Genomic DNA, 18,101 nt, shown 5'->3' on the forward strand with positions numbered 1-18,101 from the left:
TTAAAAATGAAACTAGAAAATATTTAAAATGTTTAAGATATTATATAGATGGTGATTTTATGTCTATTGAATTCACTAACTTTTTTGCAGAGAATAGTATTAAAAGATAGTTGTCTACACTGAGGACACCACAACAAATTGAAATTAATGAGAGGAAAAATAAATCAATTATGATTTGTGCAAGGAATTTGATGATTTTGAAGGAGTTCTCTTCAATATTGTGGAGAGAAGTAATTAGCAATGTTGTTTACATTCTCAACTAAGTTCAATTAAAGAAAGGAACAAATAAAATACCCTATGAACTTTGGTATGGTCACACACCTAATGTAAGTTATTTTAAAACCTTTAGAAGTATGTATTATATTCACAAAGATACAAGGAATGGTAAATTTGATGTTAAAGGAGATGAAGGTATATTCCTTGGTTACTCATCTAAGAGAAAAGCTTATAAATGTTTGAACAAAGCTGCTAACAAGATGATTGAAATTACAAATGTAAGGTTTCATGAGTTTGCAAAAAAGAATGATATGGAGACCAAGAAGGAACCTAAATATTACAACAAGTTTCTATATGTTAATGAAGAGGCACCTCATACATTTCCTAAGTTATAACAACCATCCATCAAGTATCAATCAATGCCACCTAATTTACAAAATGCTTTACTCAAGCATCAAAAAGTTCAACCCGAGGAAGAAGCTCAACCCCTACTGAGTGAAGAAATTACTAGAATCAAATAAATGAACCTGTATTGGTCAAATATGTGAGAAAGAATCATTTACTTGAATAAATAATTGGAGATAGGAGTGTTGGGGTACAAACAAGAAGTAAGTTAAGAGATGTTACTTGTTTAATTTCAGATTTTAAACCAAGAACAGTAAAGGTTACATTGGATAATAAATATTGGGTTAATGCTATGAAGGGGAGATTGATTAGATTGAGAAGAACAATATCTAGACATTAGTACCAAGACTTGTTTCCAAGAATGTGATTGGAACCAAATGGATTTTTAAAAATAAATTGAATGAAAATGAAGAAGTGGTAAGGAAAAATGCAAGATTGGTTTACAAAGGTTATGAATGAGATGAAGGAATAGACTATGGTGAAACTTTTGCACCTATGGCAAGATTAGAAGGAGTAAGAACATTGTTGGCTCATGCTACATACAAGAAGTTTAAGTTTATCAAATGGATGTCAAATCTACATTTCTAAAAGGAATACTTGACGAGGAAGTATATATTTACAAACTTGAAGGATTCATTGAACCTGATTAGAAGAACATGGTCTGCAAGTTGAAAAAAGCATTATATGGATTGAAATAAGCACCAACAGCATGGTATGAAAGGTTGGACTCTTATTTGATAAATATTGGATTTGCTAGAACAAGTGAGATCAATAATCTATATTTGAAAAATAAATCTAAAGATTTGTATTGATTGTTGAGATATATGTTGATGATATAATTGTAGAATTTGATGATGAAAAAATCCATAGATCCCTAGATATCTTACATGCAAATAACTTGTTACAAGGAAGTAAGAAAGGCCAACAAAGAAGGGTTTTCTCAATAAACATGAAGATTGAATTTACTTGTGCAAAACAAAATGAATGAATTCATAATCGATCAATCCTTATGAAGGAGATTGAAAACCTAAAAGGGAAACCCTAAGAGGTAAATGACATTTAATCATTACTAAATAATTATTAAATGGAAATGCAAGTGCATTGATGCAATGCAAGGTAGGAGAATCCCCAAAGGAGATGTCCTAGCCCCCAACAAAAAACAAAATAGTAGAAACACAACAACAATGCAACACAATTCAAGATCTGATACCAAATTATAACTCTTTATTCATGGCTATAACCATTTACATGCAATATGCCCAGTTGTAAGGCCTTCTAGATTAGGACCAAATACAATAGCAATTACAATAATAGTTATGCAAGATCTAACTTATAGACCTAATCCCAACTAATCTAGAACCACAAAAAGATAAGAAAATCAAGAAGAATCCACTCTTGTACCCTCAGGTCTACCAAGCAATCCTTTGGTTCTCAAGTTGTAGCTACTAGCTCTTCAAAGTTCACATCTAGGCTTCATCCTCTTCTCTAAGTTAGATAATTATAATGCCTAAAGACTCCAAAAAACCCCTACTTATACCAAACTAAGCCACAAGTTGGTCCATTTAATTACAAATTAAATTAAATCCCTTACATCAAATAAATGTTTAGCCATAAAATGGCTACAACAAAAATTAAATACCAAAAGTTGGCTTATAGACAACTTGGCACCAATAGGAACAAAGACCAATTTGAGCACTGGAAAGACCAAGTCGATCATCAGTAAATTCCCAAGCATTGTCAAGCTCCTAGTGCATGTCAAGCACCATAGTGTACATCAAGCTCCTAGTGAATGTTGAGCTCCCAGTGTATGTCAAGGTTCCAGTGTATGTTGAGATCATAGTGAATGTTGAGCACCACAAATTATGTTGAGCTTCCAATATTTGCTAAGCTATCTTCAATGACCAAGTTACACTTCCTTCTTTAATTGGGTCCACAACTCCAAGCCAAAATCCCTCCAATCATGAAGGATTGCACGAAATCCCAGAATGCTCCTACATCAAACACCCCAAGTTCAAAAATATGTTCTCAATAGCTAGAAGAATATCTTTTGGAATTCAATAGATAAATCCTAAATTGGTTCTTCACATACAATTCCTCCAATTCCTCAACTTGTACACTCTTTCCTGTGTTCCACTTTTGCTTCTCCACATCCATCCTTAGTGTTCCATAGGTCTACTTCTCGTGCTAATCTCTAACCCTTTTAGAATTTTCCAACTCAACTCTACTACCAATACTCTAGTTTCTTCTACCAACCTCTTCATTCTACAAAAAAATCAGTGAATGTTTCCTACCACCTTTCACAATTGTAAATACATTCTTAACACAATCATGCAGAGCGCTACAATCAAATTGCCAAGGTCTACCAAGCAACACATGAAAATTGTTCATGTCCACAATATCACACAACACTTGATCCTTATATTGCCCAATCTAGAAATTAACAAGGCATTTCTCCCTCACTCTTAAAGCATGCTCATCTTGCAACCAGCTAATCCTATAAGGATAAGGATGTTTCATTATCTTCAAACTAAGTTTCTAAACCATCTCCTCAACAACAAGGTTATCAATGCTACCACCATCCACAATCACATTGTAGACTTTACCACTATATTTAAAATGATTCCTAAACAAACTAGTCCTCTAACAATAATCTAGTGTCCTCTAACCAACTAGTACTCACTGAGTTAGTAAACTCGTTCCTTTCTCAAGTTAATTGTCTTGGACTGCAACCTCATTCACAACAATAGATTTCCTACCATGAGGACATTCAAAAGATCTATGCAATTCTTCATCACATCTAAAATAATTACCACTAAACCCACCTCCACCTATCCTTCTCTTTTGATAAATAGATTTTAGTTCACCTTCAACACTCAGTTTAGCCTTTTATGAGTTATCCTGCTTCTTCTTCCCTCTAGCATTACCTTGACTTTTCCTCTTCAAGTTATCTTCTTCCTTCAGAGTATATTGATAAGCATCCTCAACTAAAGAAATATTCAATGTACCAACCTCATCCTTAATATTGAATCTCAAACCATTAATGTGTTGAGCTACCTTTTCCCTTGACAATACCCTATGCCCAAACTAAATAGTCAACTTATAGAACTCCTTGATATAATCCTTCATAGTCATATCTTTCTGCTTCATATTTTGCAACCTCTTAAACAACTCATGTTCTTAATCATTAGGAATGAACTTAGCCTTCAACTTAGTCACCATCAATCTCCATCTAGTGATCTTTGTTTCACCTTCTTATTTGTCTCTTTGCAATTCTTTCCACCAAGGAGTAGCATTTCCTTTCAAAATAGTTTGTGCCAACCTCAGTCTGAGTGGATTCTCAATATCCTCAAGCTCAAAGTAGTCTTCCAATTCACAATCCAATCAATTAGGTCTTTAGGATCCAAAGTAACTAAGAAATTAGAAACCTCCATCTTATACTTTAGCTTCAACTGAGATCTAGACCTAGTTAACTAACCTACCCTAGTTCCAATAGGTCTCTCCACACAATCAGTCCTGTCCTTAGCGCTAGATCTAGTAACTTCAAAGTTTTCAACAACTTCCTCATAACCATCTTCAGCGCCCACATGCCTAGGTACACCACCTAAACCACTCACAATTTTAGCAATCATGTCACTCTTCTTTAATTCAATCTCATATTTAGATTCTACTCTAATCTTCTCTAAGATCCTTTCTTCCATAGTATCACTAAGATCGTCAATTTCCCTAGGGTCCAATATTCTTGGAGGCATCTTCCAAAAAAATTGTAAACCCTAAGCAATAGATCCACAAATCTAAAAGATCGATCAGCTCCACTAGATCAACATTCTCTTCTAGACTTCACCCAAGTCCTGGTGCAAACTTCCTTAGCTTCAGTGATTTGTCAACACGCTCAAGAAAAACCTTTGCTCTGATACCATCTGATGTAGTGCAAGATAGGTGAATCCCCAAATAAGATGCGTTATTCCCAAAAATATATTTGCACAGCAAAAATACAATAACAATGCAACACAAATGAAAGATTTGATACCAAATCATAACTAATTTGTATTCATAGCTATAACCATTTACATGAAATATTCTTGACTGTAAGGCCTTCTAGGTTAGGGTCAAATAAAATAGCAATTACAATAATAGTTTTGCAAGATACAACAAGAGCCAACTTACAAACCCAATCCCAACTAGTCTAGAACCACAACTAGATAAGAACACCAAGAAGAATCCACACTTGTTCCCTCGTATCCACCAAGAAATCCTCTAATTCTCAAGCTACAACTACTAGCTCTTCAAAGTTTGCATCTAGCCTACATCCTCTTCTCTGAGCTAGATGATCATAATGCCTAAAGACTCTGCAAAACCCCCTACTTATACCTGACTAAGCCACAAGTTGGCCTAGTTCATTATAAATAAAATTAAATCCCTTACATTAAATATATGTTGAGCCACAAGTCAGGTACAACACAAATTAAATACCAAAAGTCAGCTTATTGTCAACTTAGCACCAATAGGAACCAAGACCAAGCCGAGTGTCAGAAAGACCAAGCTAAGCATCAATAAATTCTTAAGCATTGTCAAGCTCCCAGTGCATGTTGAGCACCACAATGTATTCTAAGATCCTAGTGAATGCTAAGCTCCCACTGTATGCCAAGCTCCCAGTGTACGTCAAGATCCTAGTGAACATCGAGCACCATAGATTATGTTGAGCTCCTAGTATCTGTTAAGACCCCTTCAATGACTAAGTTACACTACCTTCTTTGACTAAGTCCATAATTCCAAGCCAAAATCCCTCCAATCATGTAGGATTGCAAGCAAGCCTAAGATGCTCCTATATCATGCATAAAGGGAAATCTTAAGAAGGGAGTAAAGGAAATTTAATAAATTAAATTAAATTAACCTTTTACCCTAACAACCCCCCTTAAGATGAGAAACAATGCAACTACAAATAAGGTAGAAAAAATAAGGAAACTATAATGCAATGGTGAAAGAAAACTTGGGTTCCGATAATAAGGCCTCATGAGGTACCCAATCACAACTAGATTTCAATGAAATGGAGAAATAGAGAAAACCTAGTGAGGAAAACCCTACTCCAAAAAGAGATGGAAAAGGATGTACAAATTAAATATCTTAAGACCACAAGTATAATAAAATCCCCTATGATAGAAGCTTGAGACTCCATATCCCCCCTAGAATGGAAAAACTCCTATGTCACTGAACATACCAATGTGGCTCCAATCTGAAAGAAAAAAAGGTAGTGGAAAAGGAGTGTAAAAACCCTAAATATAAGGTGAAGTTGGAAGTCCTAGCTGATTCTTAAAGGAGGATGCATGAGAATCCTAAAATAGAATCTCCAATGGAGGTAGGATAATAGGTGTGTTGAATCTATCATCTGAGAGGATATGTGTGTCCTCTGATATATCCTCAACAACTACAGTAGGTGGCTTAATGACTAGAGGTACAATTCTAGGCAATGTTGAAGAGTAATCCTATGCAATAGATGAAATCTAAACATGGGGTAGAGGTGTATAAGTTACAACACTAGTCTCAAGAACAACATATAAGTTCAAGTGACCTGACTTCATGTCAATAGTCTCTTAGGAAGAAGGAGAGTTAGTCTTTGATAGTGGATATGGTGGACCAAAATGAGAGAAAGAGTATAGGAGTGAAGAGTGATCAACAATCCCTGTAGCAACAATATTGCATGTTTTACTATCTCTGATGTGCACTGAATCTTTTACAAATTCAATTGTCTTCCCTATCCTACTATGTGTAATTTGATAAATAGAGAGAAGGTTAGAGGACAAAGATGGAACAAAAAGTAAATCAAGAAATGTACCATCATCAATGCTAATATAACCTTTCCCACATATAATCATAACAATTTTGTTCCCCATCAAAATGTGTGGAGTAAGAAAAGCCTCAAAAGAAGAGAACAAATCCTAAGAATATGTCATATGGTGTGAAGCATTTGAATCCGGTAACCATCTAGAAGAATGTGGAGTAGTAGTTGCACATAATGCATGACCCTTTCCTATATCTTTACCATCTAACTAAAATGATGATGAAGACAGTCTATGAGAAGTAGAAGAAATGTCAATGTTTCTCTCCTGAAGGATAGCTATCAAATCTAAAACCTGCTTGGCATAGTCATCTAACTTCTTCTCATAGCAATGTGACTCATCATGATTAGGCTTATTATAATAAGCACACTTCAATATTTCTAGATTTTTTTTACCCTCCTTAGGAGGAGGTGGCCTTGATGAACTATAAGGGCTAGAATCAATCTAAGACTCTGTAGAATGTGATTTCTATGTCTTCTCGTTCATCCCAAAAGATGGTCAAGCTACCAATGCATAAGTCTATAAGCTTGTAAGAGAATCCAATTGAGAGAGCTTAGCTTGATCTTGAGTCAAATGGCATGGTAAATCTATTGCCCAAAGCATCTCTAGTGGAATAGAAGGTAGAAGCAAAAATATAAAAGTTTCCATCAAGCTTAGAAAGAATTAGGTAGATTCACTCAGTGTCAGTCTTGGTTTTATCACAACCCTACAATAAAGATCTCTATTGTTTGAACTTCATCAAGATGTCCTCAATGGATGGAAAATAATTTGGTACAAGAGAGGTAAGCCCTACCTCAATTTGAAGTGTCTTGAACTCATTCACAGTACCAAACAAGCCATCAAACTTGGTCCAAATAGCTACAGGGGTATTGCACCCATCAAGATGAAATTGTAGACTGTCAGATAAATGTAAAGAAATCAACCCCATTGCTTCATCCATATTTTTCCTATGTTGCATGACCTCAAAAGGTCTCTATAAAATTGGTTGTACTGTATCTAAAGAATACCACAACCCTTTTTACTAGAGAAACTATTTCATCAAGGTCTTCCATGTGTGATAGTTATGAGGGGTCAAAAGTTTTAGACAAGAAGAGGTCATGACCATTATTTTAGAAAGTGTTGGATTATTTTTTTAAGGTATGGTTTGCTGATGTAAATAAAATAAACAATAATATAAGACACTCCTCACAATACAAAAAGTTGAACCCTGGCTGCTAGAAGGAATACATAAATAAGAAGAGAGAGAAAATGCTTTAGTTTAAGAATCACATGTACCTCTGAGAAATACTGATAAAAATAATAGAAAATCTAGATAGAGCTCGAGAAGACCTTTCTGATGCTTCTTTTAGATTAGAAAATTGAGTTAAAATGAGAAAATTATTCCCTCCAAAAGATAAAAGACATCATCTAACTTTGAGAAACAAAATAGGTGCCAAACTAGAAAAAATTTCAAAAAATACCTACACCATTGTCTCTGTCTCTAAATCTAACTTTTGGTACTTCTTTTGAATTGAAAAAAGACCCATTATGCTCAAGTTAGAGAAAAAAGATGTCAGGGCCTCTGTATATTTAAAAAATTAAAGAAACCCTTTAAAAAATGACCAGGGACTAAAGATAACCCCATAGCCCCCCACGTGAAGAGAGTTGGGAGGTATGGCCAGTGGTGATGGGGTGTGGGTGGTGCCAAAGTAGAGTGGGAGTGGTGTCCAAGTAGTGGCAGAGGCAATTTGATGACGGGCCACACCACCCATACCAACTCACAACCAAAAAATGCAATAATATGGAGACAAGAGAGATGAAAAAATGCTTCATAAAACTTCCATTAATATTTGAAATTCATTAGAATATTCTCCAAATGGAAAAACTCCAAAGTCTTACAATATAAGAGAGATTGCTCGCGAAGAGCTTCTACTTGAAGAGCTTGTCTTGAAGAGCTTCTATTTCGCCAACTTCCATTAGAAGAGCTTCCATTTCTTGAACTTGATTACAAACGATTATAAGCCTTGCTTAAATAGGCACTTCTAACCTTAGACATTACAAACACAAGCAATGTGGGATAAAAGGTAAATACAACTACCTTTAAATAAATATTAAATTCCCACCCAAATACAACTAAGCACCCAACAAATATTAAATGCATGATTTAAGGAACTTGCCACCTACACACCTCGATTAATGGAATGACAACTATTTTTATTATTTTCTATTTATGCCACCCATGCACCTTGAAAATAGAGATTCCTCTTTTCTCCACTTTTCCTATTTTCTATTTTTAATTATTTTCCTTCCATTTTCGTCACTTTCTCTCTCCTCCACAATTTTTTTTTTTTCCCCTTTTTTTTTTCTTTTTTTTTTTTTCTAATAATTTAATTTTTCCATGCAAGATGCTCCTGTATCAGACTCCCCTGGTAGATAGAAAAGTGTGTCCCACACTTTGATGTCAAAAGAAAGATATAGAACCATCTTCATCTTCACCACAAGCTTCTACCTCAATAGGGACAAGAAAACCAACATACAAATCTTCCACATTTTTTTTTTTTGTTGATGCATGATGCTCCTGCATCCGACTCCCATGGTAGGAAAAATTTTGTGAATATGGATTCACAAAATGAAGTAGCCACTATTGACAGAATTTTTTTCCTCTTCCTCCAACACATAGCTGGAACAAGTATCCGATGCTGAAATTTCTCCTTTGCAATGAACTCTATCCAAGTATAAATCTCATCCTCATCCAATCTTTTTGAATTAATTACACCTGTAATAAATCCAACAACACCATACCAATCTTCCTTTGCATACCATACATCATGAACAAGATCCTCATGCAAACCATCATTAATATCTTTTAAACTCATATCAAAGACAACATCCCATGATTCATAAGAATTTACCTGTTTGACATCTTCATCTTCACTTGCCTCTTTTATGTCATCAACAATGCATGTAACTACTCCACTTGCTTGATCTCCAACTAAGGCACTATACTCTTCCTCCATTTTTTTAGTCTTCCAATCACCTTCATCTACTTTTGGCATACAAATCTGGTTATCTTCATGCTCTTCCTCTTCTCTTTCATCTTCTTCAACTTCTGGTTCGCAAATAATTTTCTCTTCATCTGCTTGCTCTTCCATTGGATCATCTTCCTTTTCCACATCCAAAGAATTATCAACATCTCTTTTCTGGTGACATGCTCTTTATTTCTGCAACTCAGCTTCTAATTCATTCACTTGCTTCTGCAAATCAACTAGCAATGATTGTTGATTTCTTGCTCTAAATTTCTCAAATCGAGGAATCCTCAGAATCCATCCAATCACAAAAGTCATCTTCTTCTTTCTCTTTTCCATAATCAAGTCTTCAGAAGACAGATCTCATGCAACACAAGAACCTTGTGCAAACTGCCTCATAGTCGGCGATCTATCTACACAATCAAGAACTTCTTGACAAACTTCAACCAACTCAAGGTCCTGGTGCAAACTGCCTCACATTCGACCATCTGTCCGCACGCTCAGGAACTCCTGCTCTGATACCACTGATGACGGGCCACACCACCCGTACCAACTCACAACCAAAAAATGCAATAATATGGAGACAAGAGAGATGACAAAATGCTTCATAAAACTTCCATTAATACTTGAAATTCATTAGAATATTCTCCAAATGGAAAAACTCCAAAGTCTTACAATATAAGAGAGATTGCTCGCGAAGAGCTTCTACTTGAAGAGCTTGTCTTGAAGAGCTTCTATTTCTCCAACTTCCATTAGAAGAGCTTCCATTTTTTGAACTTGATTACAAACAATTATAAGCCTTGCTTAAATAGGCACTTCTAACCCAAGACATTACAAACACAAGCAATGTGGGATAAAAGGTAAATACAACTACCTTTAAATAAATATTAAATTCCCACCCAAATACAACTAAGCACCCAACAAATATTAAATGCATGATTTAAGGAACTTGCCACCTACACACCTGGATTAATGGAATGACAACTATTTTTATTATTTTCTATTTATGCCACCCATGCACCTTGAAAATAGAGATTCCTCTTTTCTCCACTTTTCCTATTTTCTATTTTTAATTATTTTCCTTCCATTTTCGTCACTTTCTCTCTCCTCCACGAATTTTTTTTTTTTTTCCCTTTTTTTTCTCTTTTTTTTTTTCTAATAATTTAATTTTTCCATGCAAGATGCTCCTGCATCAAAATAAAGGTTCCAACTCTCATAGTTCAACTATCAGTGCGTTTGAAAATCCTAAAAAAATAGGAGCATGTATTTGGGCCATCATTTCGGTAAACTAGAAGGTGTGAATTGGCTAGATGAATGTAATCATGATTTAGAGCATTCCAGAAAAAGAATCAGGTCAATAGGCCCCACGGTTTGAAAGTTATTGCAATTTTTCAAGTTTTGGAGACCTCCTAAGAATGCTTCAAAGTCAGGTTTGGGGCATTAAATGACCTCAAAAAGGGTCAAAAAATGGGGGACGAGCGAAGCTTGTCCATAGGGCTATAGAGCACTTCGAGAGATTTCTGAAAATGTAAACGGTTCGTCAATCGGAGCTACGGTTCAAAAGTTATGCCTCCTGGAAGTTCGATTACCATTTCTGGATTCTTCTAGATTTGCACCGACTTCTAATGCAGCTTCTGGAACCTTCTATTTTATCGGTGGATGCCTACTAGCACTTTCTAGAATGTACTCCTAGTCCTTAACCCTCTGAGGTCTATTTAAGGAGATTTCTAGCATTGTAAAAGGCAGTTCGAAGTGGAGTTTTAGAGGAGGTGCTAAAAGGAGAAATATTCTCCAGATTTATGCTATTGTAAGCCCTTAGGGCATGTTCTGAACATTATTTTCTCTGTACTATTTTTACTAGCTTATTTTCTCAGTTAATATAATTTCCCTTTTCTGTTGTGTCCATTTTGTTCTTGGGTTGTGTCCCCATCAAGTGGTATCAACCCAACTACAGTAGTGGTTTCATGCATCACAATAGTGGTCTACAAGTGGTGGTGGTCAGTTTCAGTGACATGCGGGCCGTGCAGCTACTCACTAGTGGCTAGGTAGTGATTGCTCCACCCTCTATGGTGGTGTAGTATTTTTAATACTACACGTTTTTTTAAATGCTTTTTTTGTAATTTTTCACAAAAAAAAAGGCCTTGTTTCATGTGCTAAGGGTCATACAGCCCTAGTAAGTAAATTTATTTTGCCTCAGAATGCAATGTTGGCAAAAATAAACATAGTTCATATGGAAATAGAGGTTTGGATGCATTTTGAAGCCAACTATGAGGTCTATTTGGCCTCAAAGTGCTTTGAAAATTAGAGACGCCCCTATTTTCATAGAAAATACATTTAAAATGTCAGATCTATTATGTCAAACCCTCATTCTTCTTTGCTTAGAACAACAACAAGAAGTCACAAGCAAGGCTCTGATATCGTGTAGAATTTAATGATGAAAAAAGTCATAGACCCCTAGATATCCTAAAAGAAAATAACATGTTACAAGGAAGTAAGAAAGGTAGAGAGAGAGAAGGGTTTTCTCAATAAACAAGAAGATTGAATTTACTTGTTCAAAAAATAATGAATGAATTTACAACTGATCAATCCTTACGAAGGAGATCAAAAACCTAAAAAGGAAACCCTAAGAGGTAAATGAAATTTAATAATTACTAATTATTTATTAAATGGAAATGCAAGTGTATAAAGGGAAATCTTAAGAAGGAAGTAAAGGTAATTTAATAAATTAAATTAAAGTAACCTTTTACTCTAACAATAATATTTGGTGAAAATGACATGTTGAGTAAGACATTTGTTGAACAAATGAGTACAAAATTTGAAATTTCAATGTTGGATGAGATAAAATTCTTGATTGGACTACAAGTCTATCAAATAAAGAAAGGTATATATGTGACTTAGTCTAAGTATGTGAAAGAAATCTTGAAGACATTTAGGATGGATGAGTCTAAGCTATTCTGTACACCCATGGTTACTAGAAGGAAATTATCAAAAGAAAACACTATTGATGAGGTAAATAAGATTCAATATAGATCTATGATTAGCAAATTGTAGTATATTGTACATAGTAGACCAAATATTGCACTTTTTTTTGGAATTATTGTAAGGTTTGCATCTAATTTGAAGGAGACATACATGAAAGTTTTGAAAAGGATATTCAAATATCTAAAAGGAACTAAAGATTATGGCCTATGGTATAAACAAAAGGATGAACTTAATCTTAAATTCGACATGGATGTTGATTGAGATGGTGATGTGAATGATAGAAAAAGCACAAGTGGTGGAGCTTTCTTTCTATGAGAAAGACTGATAACATGGATAAGCAAGAAACAAAGTTGTATCTCACAATCTACTATTTAAGTTGAATATGTTGTTGCTCCAATCAATTGTTCAAATATTGTATGGATTGAGAAACTATTGGACAGCATGTGAGAAGAGGTAACCAAGCCTATTACTACTTATTCAGATAGCACTAATGCAATAAATATTTCAAAAAATCTAATAATGCATGCAAAAAAAAAAGCACATACAATTAACTATCATTATTTAAGGGAGCAAGTACAAGAGAAATAAATGAGGCTTGAATATGTAAAGTCGAAAGAAAAAATTGTAGATATATTTACGTAGTCATTGCCTAAGGATTCTTTTGAGTATCAAAGAGGTAAACTGGTGGTCCTACCCTTATCCAAAATTCACGATGAAGATACATGTTAAATAAATTCATGGATGAATTGTAATATCTTAGAAGGGTTGATGAAAAAGCTCACACTATAGGAATATTTCTAAATTTTTGAAGATAAGTGTGATGAAACTAATGAATATTGTACATGCAAGGTACGAGGACAACTACAAGGTTATATAGCTTCCATATTGAAATTTATAATGACCTTTAGCATTGTTGTGAAAGGGGGAGAAATTATACCAAAAAGGGTGAGAGAATGTATAAAGGGGATAATATATTAAAGAGAGAGAATCTAAAAGGAGAAGATACAATAAAGAAGAAGATGAAGAAATCAAAAGAATGTTGAACATGATGAGATAATATCATAAGGGGGAGATATGTTGAAAAATATTTTTTTTTCTCCTAAAGATACAAATCGAGTTACAAAGATCCTGCAGATGGAGAAAAAGAGCTAGAAAGTTGTATTATTGACAATACATACATTTGATTATACTATCTACTATTTTGTAATGTAAAATCTTATGTTGTGTATTAGCATCAATGCCAAAGGGGAAGATTGTTAGCCTCAACTAATAATGTAATAGGTAACACTATGAATGTATGTAAGAGAGTCATATCAATTATTATATTGCCATTGATGTGAAAGTCTTAGTTGGTTAGGCATTATGCTAACTCAATAAAGTACTATATCATTTGATTGATGAAGAGGGTTTGAAGAAAGTATGATGAATATAGAATTGATAAATATGGTATTCAATGGATACTTGAATGAGTTGGAAAATGACAATGTAATATTAGTTTTGATTGTTTTACATTCATATAATATTTTAAAGTATTTAAGTAGATAAGCTTAATTGAGTGACAAGGTTAATGAAGGTAGATTGTATTCACCGAGTGACTATAGTGTTGACTAGGAAATTTGGAAAAGTAAAAAGAAATTTATTAATGCCTAAGAAAATATAGTATTGATCAAGTACTATATTACTCGAGTGAAACATTATGTTCACTAAGTAAGAGCTATAAGAGCAAGTTTGGAAAATTGAAACTTAAAGCCAACTTTTGATTGAAATATGGAATGTCTGAGATGGTCAAAGGCATGAGAAAAAGTTTGTTACAAGATTTACAAATGGAAAAATTGAATAAGGATCTGATAATGGATATTGAAGAAAGATAACAAAGCACATAAAGTTCTATGCAAAGTTCTATTTTCTACATGGCTAAGTACATTGAATCTAAGATCCATGATGGTGATTAAGTAACAATAGATGGGAGAATCTAGAAGCATCAAAATGAATATTTAAAGAGGAGATTAAGAAAAAAAAATTAGTGATAACATTGTTGATTATGTTGATGTTTTTGTTGATGTTTTTGTGAATGCAAAGAAGAACAAAGAAAGGTGAACTAAGTAGAGTAGAGGAAAGCAAGGGGTAGAGTTGGTGAAATTGAAGATGTGAATCAAACAAGTGAGAGATTAGAAGGAGAAAGAGCAAAGAAAAGAGTTATGAACAAGAAAAGGTAGTTTCTATACTTAACAAATCACTTATATTGTTCCTTTCTAATTATTTTAGCAAAAGATCTTAGAAAACTGAATGGATCTAACAAGTCTATAAAATCCTATATGGTAGCATCAATTAATGATGTTTGCAAGTCCTTTAGAGTAGGCTACTCTTTAGACAAGATCAAGGAGTGAAAAGGTCTAGATGATCTTTTGGAAAAATCCTCTAACAAGGTCACATTAACAATGTGTACGTAAGTTATAACAAGGTTGGATCTTAACCGAGCTCACTTCAGAAGAGTGAAATATTCTAGGTTTTAGGTCCCAAGTGGTTTTTCCATTTATAAGGTTTCCACATTAATATCATGGTGTCAAATGTGTGAATGTTATTTTTGTTGTAAGTTGTTTTACTTTGTTTACATATTATTTCAACTTGGTAACAACTAAGTAGTTTCAAGGTAATAAATAAGTTATTTTACTAATACACAATTATGCAAAGAATAATGAGTTTCAAGTTTGAAGTACAATGGTTGAAAGAGTTAAGTGATAAGCTAGATATGTACATCAAGTCTAATATTGAATTTTAAGAAGTTTTATTGGTACTAGAATTGTTTGAAGGCACTATAGGATAAATGAACATAATTTATTCACCCCCACTCTTAGTTATCTAACAAATCTAACACCATAAAGAAAGAGTTATGGCATATGGATTCAAAAAAAGAAGGTAAACACACAATAGAATGCAAAAAAGATTCTAACACCATAAAAGAAAGAGTTACCATAGGTGGGTAAAACAAAATGTGTAGGGTGAAATGTGAAGCAAGGGAATAAACCTAAATTCATCACATAGCCTAGTACCTCAAGACGATGGGGTCAAGGAGAATGATTCCTTCTAACCAATACCCAAGGTTATTATATCTAATTAGGTCAATGTAATCCAAGTGATAATAGATCACTAACATAAGCCAATATCTAGTGGTTATGGAGATAGGTGAAATAATGTCCAAATCCTTGAGATCTTAATAGGTATGAAATTAAATTACTTCTAAATCTAAGAAAAAATATGGAACAATCAATCTAAAATGTAAATTATTCAATTGACAAAAGAAAATAAAGTGCTTACCTCAAGAAATAACAAATGATGGAATCTAAATTTTTTCTCGTTGTGATACTCCAATCAACGAACAAATCTTGTTTCAAACTTGAAACTGTCAAATCTATGAAACACAAAAATATCTTGGCTTCTTGTTAGGGTTTACCTAGAAGAGAAAGGTCAACCCTAAGGATTAAGATCGATCTAGAGAGGAATCAAGGTTGCACTAGATCCCTTCTCAATAGTGTCCAATCGCCAAAAAACTTTTGAACCTCTAAAGTTATGTGATAAGGGTATCCCAATTCACACTTTGAACTATCTTCCAAGATCTGTTGATGTCTAAAAATGAGATGTTTTTAGGTGGATATAGAGGGGTTTTCCTTAGTCAGCACCCCATTTTGGTGGGTCCCACCTCTATAGACAACCATTGACTTAATAATAATGTGTGTAATGCTCATTAATGAGCTTTGAAGGTGCAATCCCAAGATCTAAATCCCTAGATCCAAACCCTAGCATAGAGATTGATATGAATGGCGATGAAGCGACAATGCATATATTTGAGTATAACCAAGAAAGCATACCAAGCCCCCAAGGCTAAAGTACTCTAGGCCATATTCATAATTGGTATTTGCTAGTACATTATTGAATGAATGCTTTAATGATATAATGGAATGGAGAAATGAAGAACTCTTTTACTTCAAAGGATGTTTCCAATCCTCTTTGCTTCCACCTTGTAGTTGTTCTTATGTTAGATTGGGATGTCCACAATAGCTTGTCCACATGAAGTATGTGTGTTCTTTATCAATATTTCTTACTTAGGCACTTGATTATTTATTTCCAAATGAAGCAATTAAGGGTTTGTATAAATGATTCATAATAGTTTTTCTCCCACTAACCAACTAGGAAATGAAAACAATGCCTTAGATTAACCCCGACTCAGGGGAAAGTAACCAAAAATAGGTCCCAAGCATGGATGTACTATGTCATCAAGGATGCATTAGGTCATCAAGGATGCATCTTATCCTTGATTTTGAGCTCCAAAAATCTTTAGGGTTCCCTCAGGGTCCCATAACAAGTCCCAATTTTGGGAAATTGGGCATGGATCTTGAGAAAACCTTGGCTCATTGTAGAAAAAGGATTGTGATGATTGAAAGAAGAGGAAGAGAAAACCCAAGTGGATCGCTTATACCTCAAGCTTTGTGCCATGAAATAGGAATGTCATGGAGGACCCATTAGATCCTACCTAAATTTTGTATAGGAGAAATAAAAGAGAGATATGAAAATGCATCTTAAATGTAGGTTTATTATTAAAATATATCAATAGGTGCTAAATGGTCATTAAATTGAAGTGCTTCCAATTTAAGATGATACAATTTTTTATCCAACTTTCTAACAAGGGTCTTCAAATTGATTATTAGGTAAGCCTCAAAATACAAAAGAATGTTACAACATCTTTCGTTGTGCTTCAGTATTACAAAAATTTTAATTCTTCTCTACAATCATCAAATTCTTAGCACAAAGAAAATAGAAATAAAATTACAATCACAATAGTTGTATTTAATTATTATCCATTTTCCTAACAAGGCTTTTAAAATTGATCACTAGGTAAGCCTAAAAATAGAAAAGGATGTTATGATGTGTTTGACTGTGTTTGAATAATACAAATTTTGATTCACAACTTCAAAAATCTATAAAGTTCCAAACATTTTTGAGAAAAGTCTATCTTATCAATGTAATAATATTGTACAGATATCTAGACTGAGCATTTTGGCATGAGAGGACTTCTTTAAAAATATCATTATTACCATAGTCTAAAAATAGTGAGTATATTTGGCACAAATTATTAATAGAGGAATATATTGCAATCCTTATTTAATAAATACATCAGATATAATTCATTGACATCAATAGTAAAGACAACATGTACCTATATATCAATTTGTATAAGCTTGATTAAACAGAGAGATAACACAATATAAAAGATAGATAAGTAATACCTGATGCCACCCAATCCTCTTTAGATTACAATTACTTACTCAATAATTATGAATTGTATTCACTTTCCCCTTGATATATGTGAGCTCCTGGATGACAATGACACACCCTAATGCTAGTCTCTATCTACAAATATAGTCCTTCAACAGATGTTTCTTTTATAATAATGATGAATTTGGAATTTGTCCAAAAAGTCTTCTTCTATATTGGTAAGTACTAAGACCATGAAAAAGAAATTATTGTGTCTTTACTCCAACCCTATGACTCCAAAAATTTCTTTAATGATTCCTCCTCATGTCATAATCTAAATATTAGAACTAAACTATAGAAAGATACTCGATACCGCCAGTCATTTGTTTGCGTGTAGAAGAGAGATAAG

This window comes from Cupressus sempervirens, chromosome 7 (genome assembly GCF_028749045.1).
Source record: "Cupressus sempervirens isolate cs-2001-9-10 chromosome 7, ASM2874904v1, whole genome shotgun sequence".
In the NCBI taxonomy this organism is placed as follows: domain Eukaryota; kingdom Viridiplantae; phylum Streptophyta; class Pinopsida; order Cupressales; family Cupressaceae; genus Cupressus; species Cupressus sempervirens.